The 22,121-nt window shown below is 39.0% G+C and overlaps 1 pseudogene across 1 annotated transcript; it reads right to left on the bottom strand.

The window, feature by feature from the left end:
- Window positions 1–7,672: 7,672 nt before the first annotated feature.
- On the bottom strand, window positions 7,673–8,712 carry LOC309799300 (solute carrier family 52, riboflavin transporter, member 2-like; annotated as a pseudogene). Its single transcript has 2 exons — window positions 8,459–8,712; window positions 7,673–8,351 (listed from the first exon to the last, which is right to left on the bottom strand). The product of its transcript is annotated as a solute carrier family 52, riboflavin transporter, member 2-like (transcript).
- Between the last annotated feature and the right edge of the window lie 13,409 nt (window positions 8,713–22,121).

Raw genomic sequence — 22,121 nt, forward strand, 5'->3', positions numbered from 1 at the left:
TCTTCAAATATTTTCTCAGGCTCTTTCCATCTCTCTTCTCTTTCTGGGACCCCTATAATGTGAATATTGGTGTGTTTGACTTTGTCCCAGTGGTCTCTAAAATTGTCCTTGTTTCTTTCATTCTTTTTTCTTTCTTCTGTTCTGCGGCAGTGATTTCCACCACTCTGTCTTCTAGCTCACTTATCTGTTCTTCTGCCTCATTTATTCTGCAATTGATTCCTTCTAGTGTATTTTTTCATTTCATTTATTGTATTCTTCAACTCTGTTTGGATGTTCTTTATATTTTCTAACTCTTTGTTAAAAGCTTCTTGTAACTTCTCACCCTGTGCATCCATTCTTTTCACGAGTTCTTGGGTTATCTTTACAATCATTACTCTGAACTCTTTCTCAGGTCGATTGCCTATCTCCACATCACTTAGTTCTTCTTCTGGGGTTTTATATTGTTCCTTTGTCTGGAACATGTTCCCCTGATGTCTCATTTTGTCTAAATTTCTATTTGTACTTTTATGTACGTGGAAAGTTAATTATGTTTCTTGACATTGGAGAAGTGGCCCTCTGTAGGTGTTGTCCTATGTGTCCCAGCAGTACACTCCTCTTCTGTCACCCAAGGGCCAAGGACCAGCTGGTCACAAAGTAGGTTTTGACCTGTGTTTGTGGACTCTGTTATACAGGATGTGGGATTTTAGTTTTCTTGCTCTTGGTGTCTGTCCCCTGGTGGGTGAGGCTGGCTCAGAGGCTTATGCAAGCTTCCTAGTGAGAGGGGCTGGTGCCTGACCATTGGTGGGTGGAGCTGGATCTTGGCCCTCTTGTGGGCAGGGCTGTGTCTAGGGGTATGTCTGGAGGTACTGTGGGCTCAGGAAGTCTTTAGGCAGCCTGTCTGTTGATGGGAGGGACTGTGTTCCATCCTGTTTGTTGTTTAGCCTGCTGTGTCCCAGCACTGGGGCCTACAGGCTCTTGGCTGGGCCATGTCTTATCTATTCTGAATAGATATATCTTACCTGAATAGATATTATCTTATCTATTCTGAATATGTCTCTGAAATGCTGTCAAATGCCCTTTGAAGTATAATAGAATAATGAAAAGAGATTATCAGAAAAATAAAATAAAAACACCATATCTAGTTCCCTTAAGAAAAAAAGCAAAAATATTGACAGGATAATTGATTGCAATACAATAGTAATAAAAGGTACAAATTGTAACTGTGCACAGTTTCCCTTGTTTTCCAAATAAAGTTGTAACTTTTTAGAGCTTTCTAAACTCTAAATATTTACATTAATCAATGACATGTCAGGGTGTAAAAAGTCTAAAACTCAATGTCTTTTAATTTCTGATTTATTGTCTCCAACTAGGGCTAAAAAATTCAATACAAAGGAAATAGAAAAGCATAAATACTTTAATATTAAGTTGTGATAAAAAGATACATTTATGAGACATGAGCATGTATGTTATTTTCATCTGAGCATTACCTGGAAGCAGAGTTTTTATATTTTCTCTTTTCATATTTTTGGTTACAATCCTCTCATCTTTCATTTCTAAAAACTACAGTGAAGAAAATATATTTTATTAAAATAATTTGAATTCCTCTAGCTTGTTCATGTTGGTTTCTTAAACAAAAACCTACATTTTTATTCATCACCACAATGTGATGTATCAAAAATTTTCACTTTTAGAAGGAAATTATTTCAGACTTTATTTTCCATGGTCAAGTCTTTGTCACAAGTCTCTGTGCTTTATAACTATTGAGTTTTTAATTTCAGGGCTTGTAATTAAAAATTTTCAGTTATCTTGCTAAAGGTGTTTGTAGGGCAAATTATTTAATAACCCAAATAATCATAGATAGAGCTTATGCTTAGTTAGACTGCATTTGTATTATTCACCTTATTTAAGGCAACATTTTCTTAACTGTTCCACTCGATTTCTTCCTGCAAGTTGGTGGAAGGAAGGAATCTAATGTTAATTAGATTAACATTAATGTTAATCTAATTCTAATGTTAATATAAGAAATATACACTTATGAAATTGACCCAACAGGCTGAATCCTGCACATTTTTTCCATTATTCCTTGCAAGTTTAATGAGCTACATGAAGCCAGGGTTGGAGGCTTTACTACTATATAAGCTGTTTAATTTCTCCATCTTCTCCATCCAGAATCTGCATCTTGAACTCTGCCCAGTTGTCTCATAAATGTTTGTGACTGATCACAATCGAAGCTAAGTGAAAGAGTGTAAGTAGATCAGCTCATACCAATGTCACACAATGGGAAAAAAAGTGAGTATTTGTGAACTGTCGATGGATCAATGACACCAAATTTCTAAGAGAAGATTATTTTTTTGTATTGCAGTTATCACTGAGTAACAAACAATGCCAAAATTTATTAGCTTAAACAACCATTTGATTTTGTTCAAAATTTTGTAAGTTAGGATTTTGGGAAAGGCTTCACTGGGCAGTTTCTCTCTTCCCTGTGGCATCAACTGGGGTGGCTGTGGCTTGAAGACCTGTTCCCAACATGGCTTTTTCACTCACATAATTGGCTTCTCAGTGCTCCTGGGTACCTCTCATTCTCCATATAGCTTCTCACACTCCAGGGCCTCTCCAAGTTGCTTGGGCTTATTACATTAGTGGTGCCACAGGAGCCAAACTTCTCAAGTGGTAGCTGGCTACCTCCGGAGCATTTTAAGAGAAAGCAAAAGTATACCACGCTGTAAGGCTTCCAATTACTTAGCTTCAAAAGTCCCAGAGCATCATTCCTCTGCATTCTATTGGTCAGTCAAGTCTCTCAATCCAGCACAGTTTCAAGGGGAGGAAGGGAATAGATTCTACTTTTCCATGGGGGGATGACATAAAAAAAAGATTCCACTGTATGATGGGGGAATGGTATCAGGAGGAAAAAAATTAATGGCAGCTATCTGGAAACAAACTGTCACAAAGACTATTCTTTGTATGGTACATGAATTAACTGTTCCAAGACTTTGGGGGCCATAGTCTCTCAGTATATATTGAACAGTTTACATGGCTTCAAAATGGGTGAACTCCTTGGGGGAGGGTGTGTCTAGGGGCTCAATTCCCCTTTATTTTGAAAAACATAAAAATTCACTTTGCAAGGATGTAAATGGAAGCAAAAATATTTCAAATAAACTTAAATCACTGTAGCAACTTCAGCATAATTGGTTTTTGTTCATTACACTTTCATTAATAAAATATGTTCTTGAAATTATATTATTGGGTGGTAATCATTTCATTAACAAAGCATAACTAATTCTGAAGTTGACTCCTTAAACTACTTATTAAAACTATTAATGTTTGAACACAAAATTTCATCATTAACACCTGCTAAATGTCTGATGTTAAATACTAGGAGTTTCCCAATATTATTCTGCCTGATATCTATGTCATGAATAGTGAAAGTTTTTCTATTTTTAAGAAATCAGCGGAGGAGAAAAAAAGGAAAAAAAATGAAATACAAATAAGTATTTTCCCTTACTTTTTAAACTGTAGCATCAAGAGTTCCTGAAACATAATTACAACTTAATCTGCATCTAAAAATTCTTGACAAGTTTAAAAAATTTTAATTCCCCAGGAAAAGAGTATTTAATGGCTGGAAAAGATCAGAGGGTGCAGCACTGGAAGAAGTGCTGGAGCCTGGAAACCTGAAGAACCCTGAAGAGGCCAGATTTTTGGTTTGATACTTCCTGTCTTGGGCTACATGTACCATGATGAGCCTGAAGGACAGTCCCCAAATAAGCTTCTGTTGTGAAGCAGAAGGGGATAATATGTGTAACATGCATTGCAGAGGCCTGGCTTCTACTGTCAGAAGCCAGGCCTCTGCAACACATGTTACACATATTATTACATTTTAAAGCTGCAGTTTCCTAAGTTTGTATTATCCGCATTTCACTGGTAAGAAAACAGGCTTATTGAATTTGAGTCACTTGCCCAAGCTGGCATGGCTAAATGTGGTCTGAGGTCTGTTGCTCTCCATTTACTCTGCTGTTTACAGCATACATGAATAATCACGATTATCTCAACTCATTACCCCCATCTGTGAAGACAAATGGTTACAATGTAATTTTATAAACAGATGGGGAAACTAAGGCTCAGCCAGATTTTTACTTTTCATGCAGGAAAAAAAAAAATGTCAGAGTGACCTGCACAAAACAAAACTAGAAAACAGAGATGGCAGGACTCAAACATGTTTCTATTGCCACCTCTTTCCGCAACACTGAGGCTCACAAGAGTCGACTCCTGCTCCCTGGTTTCCGAACTCTACATTATTAAATGTTAAAACTTATTCATTCATTTGTTCATGTCAACAAATATTTATCTACATTATTAAATGCTAAAATTTATTCATTCATTCGCTCATATCAACAAATATTTATTTAGTGCATAACATTTACGAGGAGGTTAAAATATTTAAGGGAGTTGAAATATTTAAGATGCCTCTCCCTAATTCTTGTCTCCAGAGAATTAAAAAGAAACTGCGCATTTCATACTTTCTTTTTTTGAAATAAACAAAACCCCAAATGCTCAAGGTAGCACCTGAATTGGTTTTCATTTTATTTTTTAATTTTTATGTCAGATCTGGGGTAAGTTGGACCAAATTTGAGGGAAAACCATTGACTTGCAGTCAGCTGAGACATGACTTAGTTAATTTTGTGGGCAAATTGCCTTTCTAACTAAGGAAAAGTCAAGGCCTGAGCATGTCTGTGGCCAGAATGATCTCTTTGTCTCCTGGAGGGCATGGCCTTGCCTTTGCTAAAGCAATCAATAAATTCAAGTCGAAAAAGAACTTGAGGGGAAAAGCTTTCTTTACACTTGTATGGAAGTTGATGTGGAAATGAGAGGTGTAATACAATATGAAGAGTAAAAAAATACTTGGAAAAAAGGCTGTCTTATTTCTCAATCTTTTCCAAGTTTTTAGATTTTTCAGATATACCTTGAATTTTTACTTGTAAAACTAAGATACATATGACAACACTTAAATCTTAAGGCCCAGGTTACCTTTCTTTTACAGCTCTGCTATGATTCTGAGGGGAAGTGTTTGGGGTCGGGGTGCATGTTGGGGCAGAAGGTTTAACATTAATGTTTTATTAATGTTAAATGGAACTAAGATACATCTACACAATAGAAATGGTATTTTTGGAAAAAATGACATGGAAAGTGCTCATGACATAATGAAAACTAAAACATCAGAGGACAATATTACATTACAGACTGAGACCACAGACTAGAAAAAAAAGACTGCAAAGAAAAAAATAAAATACTACCTGTGTTATCTCAGGGTGGGGATGTTTGCTGTGATTTTAATTTTTTCCTAGTACTTTCCTGTGTTTCTAAACTTTCTGTGGGGATCATGTATTAATAGTGACTTTAATAGTCAGGAAAAAGATGCATTAGGAAAAGTAAAGTTGTCAAGTCAAGTCTTTGGGCTTGAAACACTAGATTTCCATTATGTTCAGATCTAGTTAAAATTTGACCTCACAAATCTTGTTTATCTCACTGGTTTGTTATTCCTTTATCCCATTAATGAATTCTGTGTATTCATAGAGTATTACCCAAGAGGAGATGGAAACTGATGAGACATTTTAAGTAACAACCCCAAAGAGAGGCAAGCAAAGAAAAGGGAGAACAAATAGTAAAATCAGAGGAATAACCAGGGCAAAGATTCAGGATTCTTGCTTTCCATTTCAGCATAAATCACCAATTAGATTCTCTTGAAATTCTAATTTATTCTTTCCTCACTTTCCTCTTCCTTTTCCTAATCTTCTCTTCTCCTTCCTTTCTCATATACTTCCCTTTTCTTCTCTTTCAAACCTCTGCTTTTTTGGATAATGGTAATAATTATAGCTACCTATTATGTGCACTGCAATGTAAGTTTTTAAGGGGAGGACCCGGGTTCAAATCTAGGTCCTCCTGACTCCCTAACTCCATATCATGTTGCCTATTGAAATCCAAAGGAAGAAACTAATGTTTGATTTTTTCCTGTTAAAGTGCAAATTGCAAAAACACTTGTGATGTTTCCATGTCATTTTGATTTGCATTCAAACAAAAGAAAGCCAAACCCAAAGTAATCATATCTTCCAGGTTTTCCAATGTCAAAAGGCATTGCAATATGTGAAACAAAGATTCAGAAATAATCTTCACAATCAGAATACAAATACAAGCTAGAGAAGCCGAATGCATAAGCTGTTGAAAACAAAGGACTGACCATAAGCCACAGAACATTTACATTCATGTTTCTAAATAACTCTCATTCATTATACACTTAGATATAATTCTCATCTTCAGCTGAATTTAAAATAGGAGAAATTTCCCACTTGTTAGGCTAGCAGTGTTGAATCAAAAAGCAATTTATATTTTGTTTAAAAGATAGAGGTGCTTTAAGGCTTCCCTGTACAAATGTGGCAGAGATTCAGCATCAACAAATCCTCCCCACTATCTTGACAATGTTTGCTTCTTCAGTAAATTGCAAACAAATTAGCAACTTTTCTTGTTATGTTAATATTTGGGCAATGATGACTGCCATTCACTGTGGATCTAATCTTTTGAAAGTCTTTCCATCAAGATTTCTGGAGAAAATATATTGTGTTAGTTATTACAAAGCTTAATTAGAGCTCAACTAATTGGCAATTCACATCTAAAGCTTGATTACATATGCCATCTGCTATTTTTGTCTAATAAGTGCTCTTTAAAAATAAGTTATGAACGTGAAATTTACATAACATAAAAAGAATCATTTTAAAGTGAACAATTTGGTGGCATTTAGCACAATCACAATGTTGTGAAACCACCACCTCTATCTAGTTCCAAAACATTTCCATCACTCCAGAGTAAAACCCCTATCCATTAAACAGTTTCTCCCCATTCCTTCCTCTCCCCAGCCTCTGTCAACCACCATTGTGTTCTATCTCTGGATTTAACTCTTCTGGATATTTCATATAAATAGAGTCATATGTGACCCTCTGTGTCTGATTTCTTTCACTCAGTTTTACGTATTCAAGGTTCATCCACACTATAGCATGTATCATATTTCATTCCTTTTTGTTTTCAGCTTTACTGAGGCATAATGGACAAATAAAATTGTAATATATTTAAAGGGTACAACGTGATGATTTCATATCCATATACACCGTGAAAGAATTCCTACAATCAAGTTAACATGTCCATCACCTCCATCACATTATATATTTATCTTTTTTGTGTGTGCTTGTGAGAACACTTAAGATCTACTCTCTTAGCAAATTTCAAAATATACAGTACAGTCTAATCAACTATAGTCACCATGCTATACATTAGACCCACAGAACTTATTCACTTTATAACAAAGTTTGTACTCTTCACCGGTCTCTTCTCATTTCCCTCACCCCCACCCCCCCAACACCTGGCAACCACCATTCTACTCTGCTTCTTTTGATTTTTTCTTTTTTTTGAATAAAAATGCTTTATTGTACAAATCCCACACAGATCCCAGACCCGGGGCCAAGTCCACATCCCCAGCTTGGCTTTGGCTTTGAGCCTGCTCTGTGGTCCCCAGATTCTCCTGTGGAGTGCGCAGGCGTCCTACAGAATGCTGTGTGTGGGGTGGGCCTCTCTGGGCTGTGGGCACTCAGGCACTGTGGCAGCCCCAATCTGAAGACAGGTGGGGTGGAGCAAAGTCCCCACCTGCCCAGGTTTAGAAGGCACATTGGGCCACATGGTTCTTCCTGCTGGGGAACGCGTGGTAGATGGTGAGAGGGAATATGACAACAGTGCTGAAAAGGGAGCCCACCTGGATGGCCAGGCCTGCCGCCAGCAGCGACAGCTCCCCACTTCCCCATCCCCCCCGTGCAGCAGGGAGCTGGCAGCCGCCTTCACGTATGAGAACATGCCCAGACACAGAATCTACAACACCACCACAAGGACCACCCCTGCAGAGGTGCCCACCACGGGTGGGCAGGGGCTCAGGATTGCCAGCACCATCAGGCAGGCCCCAAAGAGCATGCCCAGCAGAGAGAGACTGCCCAGCCCTGCCAGGGACCTGCATAGAACGCCCATGGTCAGGAAGCAGGTGAGGCGGCACTGCCCAGCACCACGGCCAAGTGGTAGGCCAGGTGTCCGTAGGGCGGGCAGAACCAGCTCTGCACAACAGGCAACCCATCCTTGGTCAGAGCGTTCGTGGTGGCCAGCAGGCCCAGCAGACAGGCACCACGGATGGGCTGCAGGGTCTGGGCTGGGGGTGATGCCTGCCATCTGGCCGGGTGGCTCCTGCAACGCCAGGCCTCTTCCTCCACTCCTGGGGCTCCCATTTGCAGGCCAGGCCCTGGGCCCCTTGTGAGTACAGCTGGCGGTGACAGCAACAGCAGCAGGAGACCCTAGAAGGCGGCAGCAGGATGGGGGCCCCCTCGCCCTTGCCTGGGGCCGACTGCTGCCGCAGAGTCACCACCAGCAGCAGACCCAGGGTGTCCAGCGCCACAAGCACAGAGAGGTAGGAGGGGAGACTCCAACCCTCGGGGAGGTCTTTTACCACCCCCAGGCAGCCACCCGGCTCCTGTGACGGCAGCCCATGAGCCGTGCCAAAGAGGGCTGCCAGCAGGTGGGTCAGCACCGGAAGGCCCAGCAGGGGTGCCGCCATTCAGCCCAAGGCTGGGACATCCAGGACAGGGCCAAGGTCACAGCCAGCTCCTCTGCCCTCACCTAGGGCCAAAGAAAATGCTTCAGGCTCTTCTGGGGACAGAAGACCCCGTCAAGCATCACCAGACGGCAAGGCCGTCAGGCATGGGAGCAGGAAGGCGCCACAGCCCCAGGGGAGGATGATGAAAGAGGGAGGTGGCCTTCGAGTCCGACCTCCCGACACCACCACCACACTCACCCTCACATCACGGAACAAAGACTCCGGGACAGGATCTGCTCTCAAGTGCCACGCAGAGCTCCGCGGCTTCTGTGAGAACCGTGACCGCCGGGCCGAGTGGGGCCTGGGGGGCGTCGCTGCGGCGAGCACCGCCCCTCGCTGCGTCAGGCGGCTGCGCAGAGCGGTCTAGGGCGCCCGCCCGCCCGCCTGGGTCCCTGCTCCCTGTCAGGCGACCGTGCTCCCTGACCCGGCAGCAGGCCTGCTCGCCGAGATTTGAGGACGCCGCCTCTCGCCCAGGGTCGCGGCTCCGTCCCAGAACAGGTGGGGCCGGAAAGCGCAGCCAAGCCGGTGTGAGGACTCCAACTTGCCGTCCTGGACTCAGGGAAGCCCTGGGCCAGCGCGCCCCTGGCATGGTCCAGCGCCCATGTGAGTTTGAGATATATATATATTTTTTGTTTGTTTGTTTGTTTTAAAAGATTCCACTTTTGAGTGATATCATGGCTTGTCAAAATAATTGAGCAGGTATCTGTGGGTTTATTTCTGGGGTCTCGTATTCTACTGTTCCATCCATCTGTGTATCTGGTTTTACGCTAATTGCATCCTGTTTTGCCCTGTGATGCCTCCAGCATTGTTCTTTTTCAAGATGGTTTTGTCCATTTGGGGTATTTTGCGGTTCCATACCAATTTTAGAATTGTTTTTTCTATTTCTGTGGGAAAAGCTATTGGAATTTTGCTAAGGATTGAATTGAACCTGTAGATCACTTTGAGTAGTATGGACATTTTAACAGCATTAATTCTTCCTATCCATGAGCACTAAATATCTTTCCATTTATTTGTGTCTTCTTCAGTTTCTTTCATCAGTGTTTTATGGTTTTCAGTGTACAGATCTTTTGCTTCCTTGGTTAAATTTATTCCCAAGTATTTTATTTTATTTTTGATGCTATTGTAAATGAGATTGTTTTGTGAATTTCCTTCCCATAGTTTGTTGTTAATATATAAAAAATGCGACTGAGTTTTGTATATTGATTTTCTACCCTACCACTTCACTGAATTTATTAGTTTCAAACAGTTTTTTTTTTTTTTTTCCTTTGGTGGAGACTTTATGGTTTTCCATATATGATATCATTCCATCTGCAAACAGGAACAATTTTACTTCTTCCTGTTTGATTTGGATGCCTTTTAATTCTTTTTCTTGCCTAATTGCTCTTTTGGGCTCCTTGGACGATCCCAGGCAGCACCTAGATGCTAGCTAACCAGGTGCCAGAACTTCAGACAGCAGCTAGTGACATATGCAGTCAAATTTCTCCCAGAAAAAAACTGTGAGATGGGCGTTTTTGTCTGCTTCCTCTGTGCTGAGCCTGGGGAGATAGCCATGGGGAGTGCCAGCACACCCATTTAAGAACTGCTCTGTGTGCTATAGATCTTGGGACTATAGCAAGCTCCATTGGCTCTCAGAGGTAAATGATTTGTGGGCCCTTGGGTGGCAGCCTTAAAAGCTGGAGTGCTATATGAGTAGTCCAAACGCTTCAATTCTTAGGAAGAAGCTGGAATCACTCCTGATTGTAAGGGGCTGTGCTGGAGGTGGGGTTTATGGTGAAAGTGTGTTTTAGCCTGTCCCACCTGCTTCGATGTGGATACTTTTTCAGTCACCTGAAGTGTAGGGGTTACTCAACTAGTTTCTTGATTTCTCTCAGAGGGAACTGCTCTGAGTGTAGCTACTCATTTGGTCTGTGGAAGGAGGGAAATTCAGGATTGTCCTATGTCTCCATCTTGGTGATATCATTCCAAAATTATCCCTTCATTCCTTTTTATGGCTAAATAATATTTTATTGCATGGTTCTACCAAGTTTTGTTTATTTATTCATTGATTGATGGACATTTGGGCTGATTCCACGTTTTGGCTATTGTGAATAGTGCTGCTCTAATAAGTGTTTTTAAAAATTGTTCTTAGGCTGTGTAGGCACATAGTTTTCAGAGTCAAATAGTTTCACAAGGCCTCATGAAAAGTAGCAGTTCCCTGAACAATCTTCCTTTGCTGCTGAGTTTCTTTGCTCCCTAAAGGTTGGTGGGAATAGGAACTACTCAGAGCCATGTGTGATCTTTGGAAATTGTTCTGCTCCTTTTTGTTAGTTCTTTCCTTGGCCTTTCACACATGTGCCAACCAGTGCTCTGACTGCAAGGCCTCCAGGGCTCAGGTGCTCTCTCTCCACGTGGTGCCTCCTCTCCTGTTCTTGGCCCTGCAAATTCTAACCATCTAGGCCTCCCCCAACTCAGTCTCTGTCTCCTCAACTTTGGGCTCTGTTTAGTGTCCCCCCGCCCTCCAGCCCCCTGCTTGCAGCCTGGAAATTGCCTGAGTCTGGTCCCTCTGTATGGCTTGTAGATACTGTGGGAGGTGACGAAGGTACATGCTCTTAAATATTAAAACCTTTCTGTATCTTCTGACATGTCAAATTATCATTTGGGAATAAAACATAGAATTTATATCCTCCTAAGAGTATATTAAATGTCAATCTTAAGTGGAAGAGTTAAGGAAGCACCTGTTAGCATTATAAAACCTTTTAAATCGTCTTACCCTCTCCTTGTGTATGTGCAAGAATTATTACAAGATAAAATAGAAAGGTACATCACAAATGATTTTGCAAGAACTGGATATAGTTAACACTTTAGCCAATGCTTTTCCTAATGAAATCTGTTACATTCTAACTTTCTAACTATGGAATTAATCCATTGCTAATTGAGTTACCCTGAGACTGTTTTGCTTGAAGGAGAGTTATGAACTGCTAGAGAGACACAATTTTGCATATCAATTTGTAGCAACTCAGCTGTTATTGACCTTTGACTAGTTCTGGTCCCTGAATTAAACATAAAGATAACTTGTGACTCATCTGGATTTTAAATTTTGGATGCTTCTAGCAGCAAATTTTAAAATAAACATTGCATTTTAATATGCTTATTTTTCTGAAGTGGGTGAATCAAACATTTCAGATTTTAGAACCCATAATTCATTTCTCTATGTTTTTCAAACAGAAAAATGAGCAGAGGAAAAAACCCCATTTTTATTATTTTAGCTCTGTATTATCTGACATTATGTTCAGTGAGATCATTTTGAAAAGGTTAAGTGACTTGGAAATTTACAAGATGTTCTTAGTTTCATGTCCTATTCAGTTCTTCTCCCAGGAGAGGATGTGGATGACACTGCCCATGTTAGCCATCTGTATTTCTGACCTGTGGAACCATTTAAGTAAAGCTGTACTGAAGAAAAGGGGAAAGAGTAATAAAGATAAATAATATGTATCTAGAGTTATGGCAAACACAGAAAAAAATATGATGTGATTCCTGTATATATGGTGTTTTTAGTAAGATATTATATAAATCAGAGCGACATAAACATTAGAGAACAATACAAAATAATATATAATTAAGAGCCCAAGCATGTGGTGCAAATTGTAAACCCTAGAAAGATTCAGAGAAAGGAGACATTGGTGTGGGTTTAGAGGAACTGAGACAGACAGTAGAACGTTCTGGGAGTTTATCATTGAAAAGAAGTTAGAATTCGTTCAGAAACCAGGAAGAAGGAGGGGATGCTCTTTAGTTGGAGCAGCACCCAGCAAAGATGAGGAGGCAACAAAGAGATTCTTGCCTAATGGGAACCTGCTGGATGAAAATCTGATAGGAGAAGATCCATAATACAGGAAGAAAGTTGAAGAAAACGCTTTCATGATGATGGAACCATTAACCCACCAAAAAAGCTGTTTGTTTTGGCAACAATTTTTTCCTAACTGCAAATTTTATAAAATATATCTGAGGTAGGGGGTGAGAACAATTAATGCAACAGTGCTGGTGGACTGCATCCTGGCTCAGGCCCTCACTGGCTATGTGATCTTGGGAAGGTTCATTAATTTGTTGAGCTTCAGAGGTCCCTGTAGCCTGCCCTCTTTCTGCTTATCTTGCTTTACTTCCTCCTATTTTTAAACATACACGTATCAAGTTGATTTCTGCCTTGGCCCATAAACTTCTATCTTCATATCTTTTATCTAGGTTAAACTTTTTAATTAAAAAAAAAGTCCTCCCTGTTTATAACATCTTGATGAAGCCTGGAGGCCTTTGCAGGTTACATGGTCCTCTCTGAGCTCCCGCTTCTCTGGACTCTTTTTTTTTTTGGTACGCAGGCCTCTCACTGTTGTGGCCTCTCCCGTTGTGGACCACAGGCTCCAGACGCGCAGGCTCAGTGGCCATGGCTCACGGGCCCAGCCGCTCCACGGCACGTGGGATCTTCCCGGACCAGGGCACGAACCCGTGTCCCCTGCATCAGCAGGCAGACTCTCAACCACTGCGCCACCAGGGAAGCCCTGGACTCTTATTTTGAATCTGTAGCATGCCCCATTCAATCCTTACTCATAAACTCCCTCATATTATGTGTATTTTGGGGTGTGTGTTTCTGTGTCTCACACTTGGTTACACATTTTTTATAGCCATGACTTGGATATAATATTGAACCCATAGGAGATGCTCATTGTGAATGTGTCAGTTAATAGGTTGATATTCTGAATTTTTGTTTACTTACTTTGACATTCTTAAAGATTGTTTACTAAAGTATACTTTTTTAAAAAACATCTTTATTGGAGTATAATTGCTTTACAATGATGTGTTAGTTTCTGCTTAATAACAAAGTGAATCAGCTACACATATACATATATCCCCATATCTCCTCCCTCTTGCGTCTCCTTCCCACCATCCCTATCCCACACCTCTAGGTGGTCACAAAGCACAAGCTGACCTCCCTGTGCTATGCAGCTGCTTCCTACTAGCTATCGATTTCACATTTGGTAGTGTATATAACTCCATGCCACTCTCTCACTTTGTCCCAGCTTACCCTTCCCTCTCCCCGGGTCCTCAAGTCCATTCTCTACGTCTGTGTCTTTATTCCTGTCCTGCCCATAGGTTTTTCAGAAACATTTTATTTTTTTTTAAGATTCCATGTATATGTGTTAGCATATGGTATTTATTTTTCTCGTCGCACTTACTTCACTCTGTATGACAGTCTCTAGGCCCATCCACCTCACTACAAATAGCTCACTTTTGTTTCTTTTTATGGCTGAGTAATATTCCATTGTATATATGTGCTACATTTTCTTTATCCATTCATCTGTTGTGGACACTTAGGTTGCTTCCATGTCCTGGCTATTGTAAATAGAGCTGCAATGAACATGTGGTACATAACTCTTTGAATTATGGTTTCCTCAGAGTATATGCCCAGTAGTGGGATTGCTGGGTCGTATGGTAGTTCTATTTTTAGTTTTTTAAGGAACCTCCATACTGTTCTCCTTAGTGGCTGTATCAATTTACATTCCCACCAACAGTGCAAGAGAGTTCCCTTTTCTGCACACTCTCTCCAGCACTTATTGTTTGTAGATTTTTTGATGATGGCCATTCTGACTGGTGTGACATGATATCTCATTGTAGTTTTGATTTGCATTTCTCTAATGATTAATGATGTTGAGCATTCTGTCATGTGTTTGTTGGCAATCTGTATATCTTCTTTGGAGAAAATGTCTGTTTGGGTCTTCTGCCCATTTTTGGATTGGGTTATTTGTTTTTTTGATATTGAGCTGCATGAGCTGCTTGTACATTTTGGAGATTAATCCTTTGTCAGTTGCTTCATTGGCAAATAATTTCTCCCATTCCGAGGGTTGTCTTTTCGTCTTGTTTATGGTTTCCTTTCCTGGCAAAGGCTTTTAAGTTTCATTAGGTCCCATTTGTTTGTTTTTATTTCCATTTCTCTAGGAGGTGGGTCAAAAAGGATCTTGCTGTGATTTATGTCATAGAGTGTTCTGCCTATGTTTTCCTCTAAGAGTTTTATAGTTTCTAGCCTTACATTTAGGTCTTTAATCCATTTTGAGTTTATTTTTGTGTATGTTGTGAGGGAGTGTTCTAGTTGCATTCTTTTACATGTAGCTGTCCAGTTTTCCCAGCACCACTTATTGAAGAGGCTGTCTTTTATCCATTATATATTCTTGCCTCCTTTAGCAAAGATAAGGTGACCATATGTGCGTGGGTTTATCTCTGAGCTTTCTATCCTGTTCCATTGATCTATATTTCTGTTTTTGTGCCAGTATCATACTGTCTTGATTACTGTAGCTTTGTAGTATAGTCTGAAGTCCGGGAGCCTGATCTTCCAGCTCCGTTTTTCTTTCTCAAGATTGCTTTGGCTATTCAGGGTCTTTTGTGTTTCCATACAAATTGTGAAGTTTTTTGTTCTAGTTCTGTGAAAAATGCCAGTGGTAGTTTGATAGGGATTGCATTGAATCTGTAGATTGCTTTGGGTAGTATAGTCATTTTCACAATGTTGATTCTTCCAACCCAAGAACATGGTGTATCTCTCCATCTATTTGTATCATCTTTAATTTCTTTCATCAGTGTCTTATAATTTTCTGCATACAGGTCTTTTGTCTCCTTAGGTAGCTTTATTCCTAGGTATTTTATTCTTTTTGTTGCAATGGTAAATGGCAGTGTTTTCTTAATTTCACTTTCAGATTTTTCATCATTAGTGCATAGGAATGAAAGAGATTTCTGTGCATTAATTTTGTATCCTGCTACTTTACCAAATTCATCAGTTAGCTCTAGTAGTTTTCTGGTAGCATCTTTAGGATTCTCTATGTATAGTATCATGTCATCTGCAAACAGTGACAGCTTTACTTCTTCTTTTCCAATTGGCATTCCTTTTACTTCTTTTTTTTTCTCTGATTGTTGTGGCTAAAACTTCCAAACTATATTGAATAATAGTGGTGAGAGTGGACAACGTTATCTTGTTCCTGATCTTAGAGGAAATGGTTTCAGTTTTTCACCATTGAGAATGATGTTGCCTGTTGGTTTGTCATATATGGCCTTTATTATGTTGAGGTAAGTTCCCTCTATGTGTACTTTCTGGAGGGTTTTTATCATAAATGGGTGCTGAATTCTTTCGAAAGCTTTCTCTGCATCTATTGAGATGATCATATGGTTTTTCTCCTTCAATTTGTTAATATGGTTTATCACATTGATTGATTTGCATATATTGAAGAATTCTTGCATTCCTGGGATAAACCCCACTTGATCAAAGTATATGATCCTTTTAATGTGCTGTTGGATTCTGTTTGCTAGGATTTTGTTGAGGATTTTTGCATCTATGTTCATCAGTGATATTGGCCTGTAGTTTTCTTTCTTTGTGACATCTTTGTCTGGTTTTGATATCAGGGTGATGGTGTCCTCTTAGAATGAGTTTGGGAGTGTTCTTCCCTCTGCTATACTTTGGAAGAGTTTGAGAAGGATAGGTGTTAGCTCTTCTCTAAATGTTTGATAGAATTCGCCTGTGAAGCCATCTGGTCCTGGGCTTTTGTTTATTGGAGGATTTTTAATCACAGTTTCAATTTCAGTGCTTGTGATTGGTCTGTTCATATTTTCTGTTTCTTCTTTGTTCAGTCTCGGAAGGTTGTGCATTCCTAAGAATATGTCCATTTTTTCCACGTTGTCCATTTTATTGGCATAGAGTTGCTTGCAGTAATCTCTCAGGATCCTTTGTATTTCTGCAGTGTCAGTTGTTACTTCTCCTTTTTCATTTCTAATTCTATTGATTTGAGTCTTCTCCCTGTTTTTTCTTGATGAGTCTGGCTAATGATTTATCAATTTTGTTTATCTTCTCAAAGAACCAGCTTATCTTTCCTTCATTTCTTTTTCATTTATTTCTGATCTGATCTTTATGATTTCTTTCCTTCTGCTAACTTTGAGGTTTTTTGTTCTTCTTTCTCTAATTGCTTTAGGTGTAAGGTTAGGTTGTTTATTTGAGGTGTTTCCTGTTTCTTAAGGTAGGATTTATTGCTATAAACTTCCCTCTTAGAACTGCTTTTGCTGCATCCCATAGGTTTTGGGTCGTCGTGTTTTCATTGTCATTTGTTTCTAGGTATTTTTTGATTTTCTCTTTGATTTCTTCAGTGATCTCTTGGTTATTTAGTAGCATATTGTTTAGCCTCCATGTGTTTGTATTTTTTATAGTTTTTTTTTCCTGTAATTGATATCTAATCTCATAGTGTTGTGGTCAGAAAAGATACGATTTCAATTTTCTTAAACTTACCAAGGCTTGATTTGTGACCCAAGATATGATCTATCCTCGTCAATGTTCCATGAGCACTTGAGAAGAAAGTGTATTTTGCTGTTTTTAGATGGAATATTCTATAAATATCAATTAAGTCATCTTTTTAATGAGTCATTTGAAGCTTGTGTTTCCTTATTTATTTTCATTTTGGATGATCTGTCCATTGGTGAAAGTGGGGTGTTAAAGTCCCATACTATGGTTGTGTTACCGTTGATTTCCCTTTTTATGGCTGTTAGCATTGGCCTTATTTATTGAGGTGATCCTATGTTGGGTGCATAAATATTTTCAATTGTTATATCTTCTTGGATTGATCCCTTGATAATTATGTAGTATCCTTCTTTGTCACTTGTAATAGTCTGTTTTAAAGTCTGTTTTGTCTGATCTGAGAATTGCTACTACAGCTTTCTTTTGATTTCCATTTGCATGGAATATCTTTTTTCACCCCCTCAGTTTCAATCTGTATGTGTCCCTAGGACTGAAGTGGGTCTCTTTTAGACAACATATATATGGGTCTTGCTTCTGTATTCATTCAGCCAATCTGTGTCTTTTGGTTGGAGCATTTAATCCATTTACGTTTAAGGTAATTATCAATATGTATGTTCCTATTACCATTTTCTTAATTGTTTTGGGTTTATTATTGTAGGTCTTTTCCTTCTCTTGTGTTTCCTGCCTAGAGAGGTTCCTTTAGCATTTGTTGTAAAGCTGGTTTGGTGGTGCTGAATTCTCTTAGCTTTTGCTTGTCTGTAAAGGTTTTAATTTCTCTGTTGAATCTGAATGAGATCCTTGTTGGGTAGAGTAATCTTGGTTGTAGGCTTTTCCCTTTCATCACTTTAAATATGTCCTGCCACTCCATTGTGGCTTGCAGAGTTTCTGCTGAAAGATCAGCTGTTACCTTATGGGGATTCCCTTGTATGTTTTTTGTTGTTTTTCCCTTCTTTTAATATTTTTTCTTTGTATTTAATTTTTCATAGTTTGATTAATATCTGTCTTGGCATGTTTCTTCTTGGATTTACCCTGTATGGGACTCTCTGCCCTTCCTGGATTTGATTGACTATTTTCTTTCCCATATTAGGGAAGTTTTCAACTATAATCTCTTTAAATATTTTCTCAGTCCCTTTCTTTATCTCTTCTTCTTTTGGGACCCCTATAATTAGAATGTTGGTGCATTTAATGTTGTCCCAGAGGTCTCTGAGACTGTCCTCAATTCTTTTCGTCCTTTTTTCTTTATTCTGCTCTGTTGTAGTTATTTCCACTATTTTATCTTCCAGGTTACTTATCTGTTCTTCTGCCTCAGTTATTCTGCTATTGATTCCTTCTAGAGAATCTTTAAATTCATTTATTGTGTTGTTCATGATTATTTGTTTGCTCTGTAGTTCTTCTAGATCCTTGTTAAACATTTCTTGTATTTTCTCCATTCTATTTCCAAGATTTTGGATCATGTTTACTATCATTACTCTGAATTCTTTTTCAGGTAGATTGCCTAGTTCCTCTTCATTTGTTTTGTCTGGTGGGTTTTTACTTTGCTCCGTCATCAAGAAGTATGTTTTGATTTGTGGTCCTACATTTGTGATTTCTTTGTCTTATCTTTACTAATTTACTATTTGTATGCAAAGAGCCATGTCCTAAAACTGAAAATGCAGGTTTGCTGGAGATAGGCAGCTGCTGGGTTGGCTTTCATATTCATGATTTTATTTTATTTATGGCACCTGGAGGTTTTGTTACTTCCTTACAAGCTCAGCAATGCATTTTAAAAAGTGTTTAAACTCTATCTAGCATTTCCATGTGTCTTACGGCCTGTGGCTTTCAGTCTCCTATGTGCTATTAATGGAAATCCTATGTATTTTTAAAAGTTACCTACGTTTGTTTTTTAGGAAGTGCTTTTCTTTAGCTACTCATACCCCTTTGTCTATTTTATTTCTCTTTCTTCTTCCTCTTTATTATTATTTACATTTTGTAAATGTTGGCTTTTCTTTTGCAAATACAATTTGTTTGCTGACTATACTGGAATTGAAACATAATTAGAGAAGCCCAGAAAGTACATTGCTTCATTAGCTGCATATTGTGAATGAATTGAAGTTGTGTTTTGAAGGAATTCAGAAGAAATTGCCTGTGAGAACACCAGATTGTATGATGCCCTCAGCCAAGGAATGTGGATGCAGAATTTCAACTCATTGGAGTGAAACTCTTAACAACCAGAACTTTCACAAACTCTAAAACATCTGTGGTTTCCCCCACGGCGTTTTTCAGCAAGATCTTTGCATCCTTGGATATGTTGTAGAGGGCCACAGGAATAGTGGGTGGGCAGTTGCAGTGGATGAGCTTTCCAGTCCCTCCTAGTTCGGACACAAACAAATGCTCCAACACACTACTCCTCAGTCTGGCTGTCACCCTAAATGTTCCTTGGATGGCATTGTAATAAACACCTCTACTTGGTCTGCCTGCCATGCACTGGGTCTGAATATAATCAGAACTCATTTGTCATAAAACCTCTTGCACACTCTGTTGCTCATTTTATGGGGCTCCTGGGAAACATTTCTGGAGTTAAGTAGGGATGAAGAGTGAAGCTAAAGCATGTCTTCTGTAGGATTTTAAATGCTGGGTTCAGTTTTTACTTCCTCTGCTGTCTCTTTATTAAACAAGAAAGTACACACAAAAACTGGTGTGTAATAGTGCCTCTATGATTTCAAAGTGATGCTTTTCATTTTCTCATAGGTCACTGTTGAATCTTGAGTCATTTTGAACCAAGCAGTGGGTTGGGGCAGTGTTATGGGAGGGGCAGGGCATGCCGAGAAATCACTGCGTATAGTGGGATTGATGAGAACCTGTGGCCCATGTGAATGTGATGGAAGAGAAGAGAGGCTTAGAACCTTCACTAAAGACTATCTGTGGCCCGTGGCCTGGCATAACATGGTAGAAAGGCATAACATGTTCCCATACACTTTCTGGTTTAAAAAGCACAAAAGCTCCAATGAAGTAGATTTTCTTACTGTATCTATTCCACAGATGATGAAGATGAAGCTTAGAGTGTCCTTTGCCCCCCCCTAATGCAACCTCTATACAGTGGAACCAGGAATGAGAATTTGCCTGGCTGTCTAAATGTTTTGTCTTGGTTTCAAAAAGCCCTCTACCGTCTGTTCCAAATGCAACATAGTGCCTGACATGTAATAGTTACTCAGTAAATACTTGTTGGTGAATAAATAAATGTCTATATCTTTGTCTCTGTACTCTAGCAACAAAGATCAGTTCATTGTTCTCCAAATGCCTATTGTGTTCTCTCAGCTGAGTAACCTTGTCTTTGAGGCTTAGCCAAGTATGTCACAGCCCCCTATCTCATCTTCTTCAAAGAGTCCAGTGTTCTCCCCAAAGCTTTTATAAATATCTGGAGGCTCTTATTCATATAGTCAATTTTGATTCTGGTAGTCACATATCCCCTCTTGATACTAGTTGTATTTTAAATTTATATTATTATTTACTACTATGTACTATTATTCAACTTCTCATTTTTAAAAAATCACTCAACTAGATGGTGAAATCTTTGAGGGAATGCATAGTCTCTATAATTCCTTGAACCACTAACACAGTGCCTTGCTCATATTCATGATTATTTGACTAATGTCGGTCTCACCCTCTGGCCGCCATGCCCCATGATGGCAAGAATCTTGTCCAGTTTTGCTGAATATTGAATCCCTAGGGCTGAATGCAGGAGTGCTCCATAACAAGTGCTCAAAATATTAATATTCATATTCATTTCACATTCTAAGGTATTAGAAAATGCACTGACTTTTGAAACAGACAGACTATGCTTTTGCCCCTTAATAGCAACATGATCTTGTACAAATTAATTAACCTCTCTGAACCCAGCTTCCTCATTTGTAAAATGAAATAATAATCACTACCCACACAGAGTTGTTGTAAACGCTTTGCACTTAGGATGAGCATAACAAATGGCTTGGTTGAAATGGAAGTGGAATACAAATTAACTGTTACTGAGATTTATGTCGTGATCCAGAAAGTTCACTACAGAACAACATAAAAGTGTATTCCTTCTTGAAAAGTCCTAGAACACCATAAATCAAAGGATCATGAGTCACATCCTAGGAGGACTCTGAAATATCATCCATACAACCTTCTGCCTTACTGCTCTCTAATCCAGCATTTCCAAGTGGGCTGGCCAAAAACGATCAATGTCCAGGATGTTTCTAGATGTTCTGTGCAAAATAGGGTTTTGTACTAAAGACAAAATTTACAATCACTACAAGTGATTGTACTACAATCAAGTGTTCTCTACACAGTAATTCTCATACCTTTTGATATGCCTTGAATATGGTATAACTTGTAGCATTTTCCACTCTTATTTGACAACCAAATCCTTTTTTTTTTTTTTTTTTGCTTTCATCCTGTAGGATTGATTAGTATTTCTCAGACTATTCTAGAGAAAAATTTAGGATGGTTTGCTTCTAGTCTTGTGCCAAAGTGCTGTAAAAGTAACCTATTCCAATGAACAGAATGTTCTTCTTTAGAATATGAAGAAGGGGTTAGAGTACATTTATGAATAAGTGTGATAGATATTCCTAAAAATCAGTGCTTTGTGAGAATGATAGTAAAATAATAAGTGACCAACCAATGTGATGCTTAGATAATGAGGCAAATAAAGCCAAATTTTAAAATTTGCCTAACTTCCCTGCGACCTCAAGGCTCAAATCACCATCTCCCACTAAGTGTGGAAGTTTTAATTGGTATGCTGGAGAGAAACTGAAAGCTTGTTTTCATTCTAAATGTTTGCCTCTTAGAAGAGAAATTTAAGCATAACAGGAGTAGAATCCTTTAGGTGGAACTAGATATAAATAAATCAGAATATGTCATCCTTCATTGCATAGCTGAGAGGTTTTATTTTTTACTCTTTATAAGGGTCAGAAAATGACAGAACTCCTATTCATTAGATATCATAGGTTGCAAGTAGAGGGCTGATTGCCATTTTCAAAGTTGTGAGATTCTTTTCTGAATCTGAGAAATTGCTTCTATTTTTACATTGTGTCATGGCCGTGAATATCTATTGGAAGCATTAAATAAGTTTTTTTTTGTAAATATTGTCCTAAATAAACACCCTTTATTATTGAAGTTTACTTTTTAATGACTTTTAAAAGCTGATGTTGAAAAGTTGAGCTA

The sequence above is a fragment of the Mesoplodon mirus genome (genome assembly GCF_964341445.2).
Source record: "Mesoplodon mirus genome assembly, chromosome: 3".
Taxonomy (NCBI): Eukaryota; Metazoa; Chordata; class Mammalia; order Artiodactyla; family Ziphiidae; genus Mesoplodon; species Mesoplodon mirus.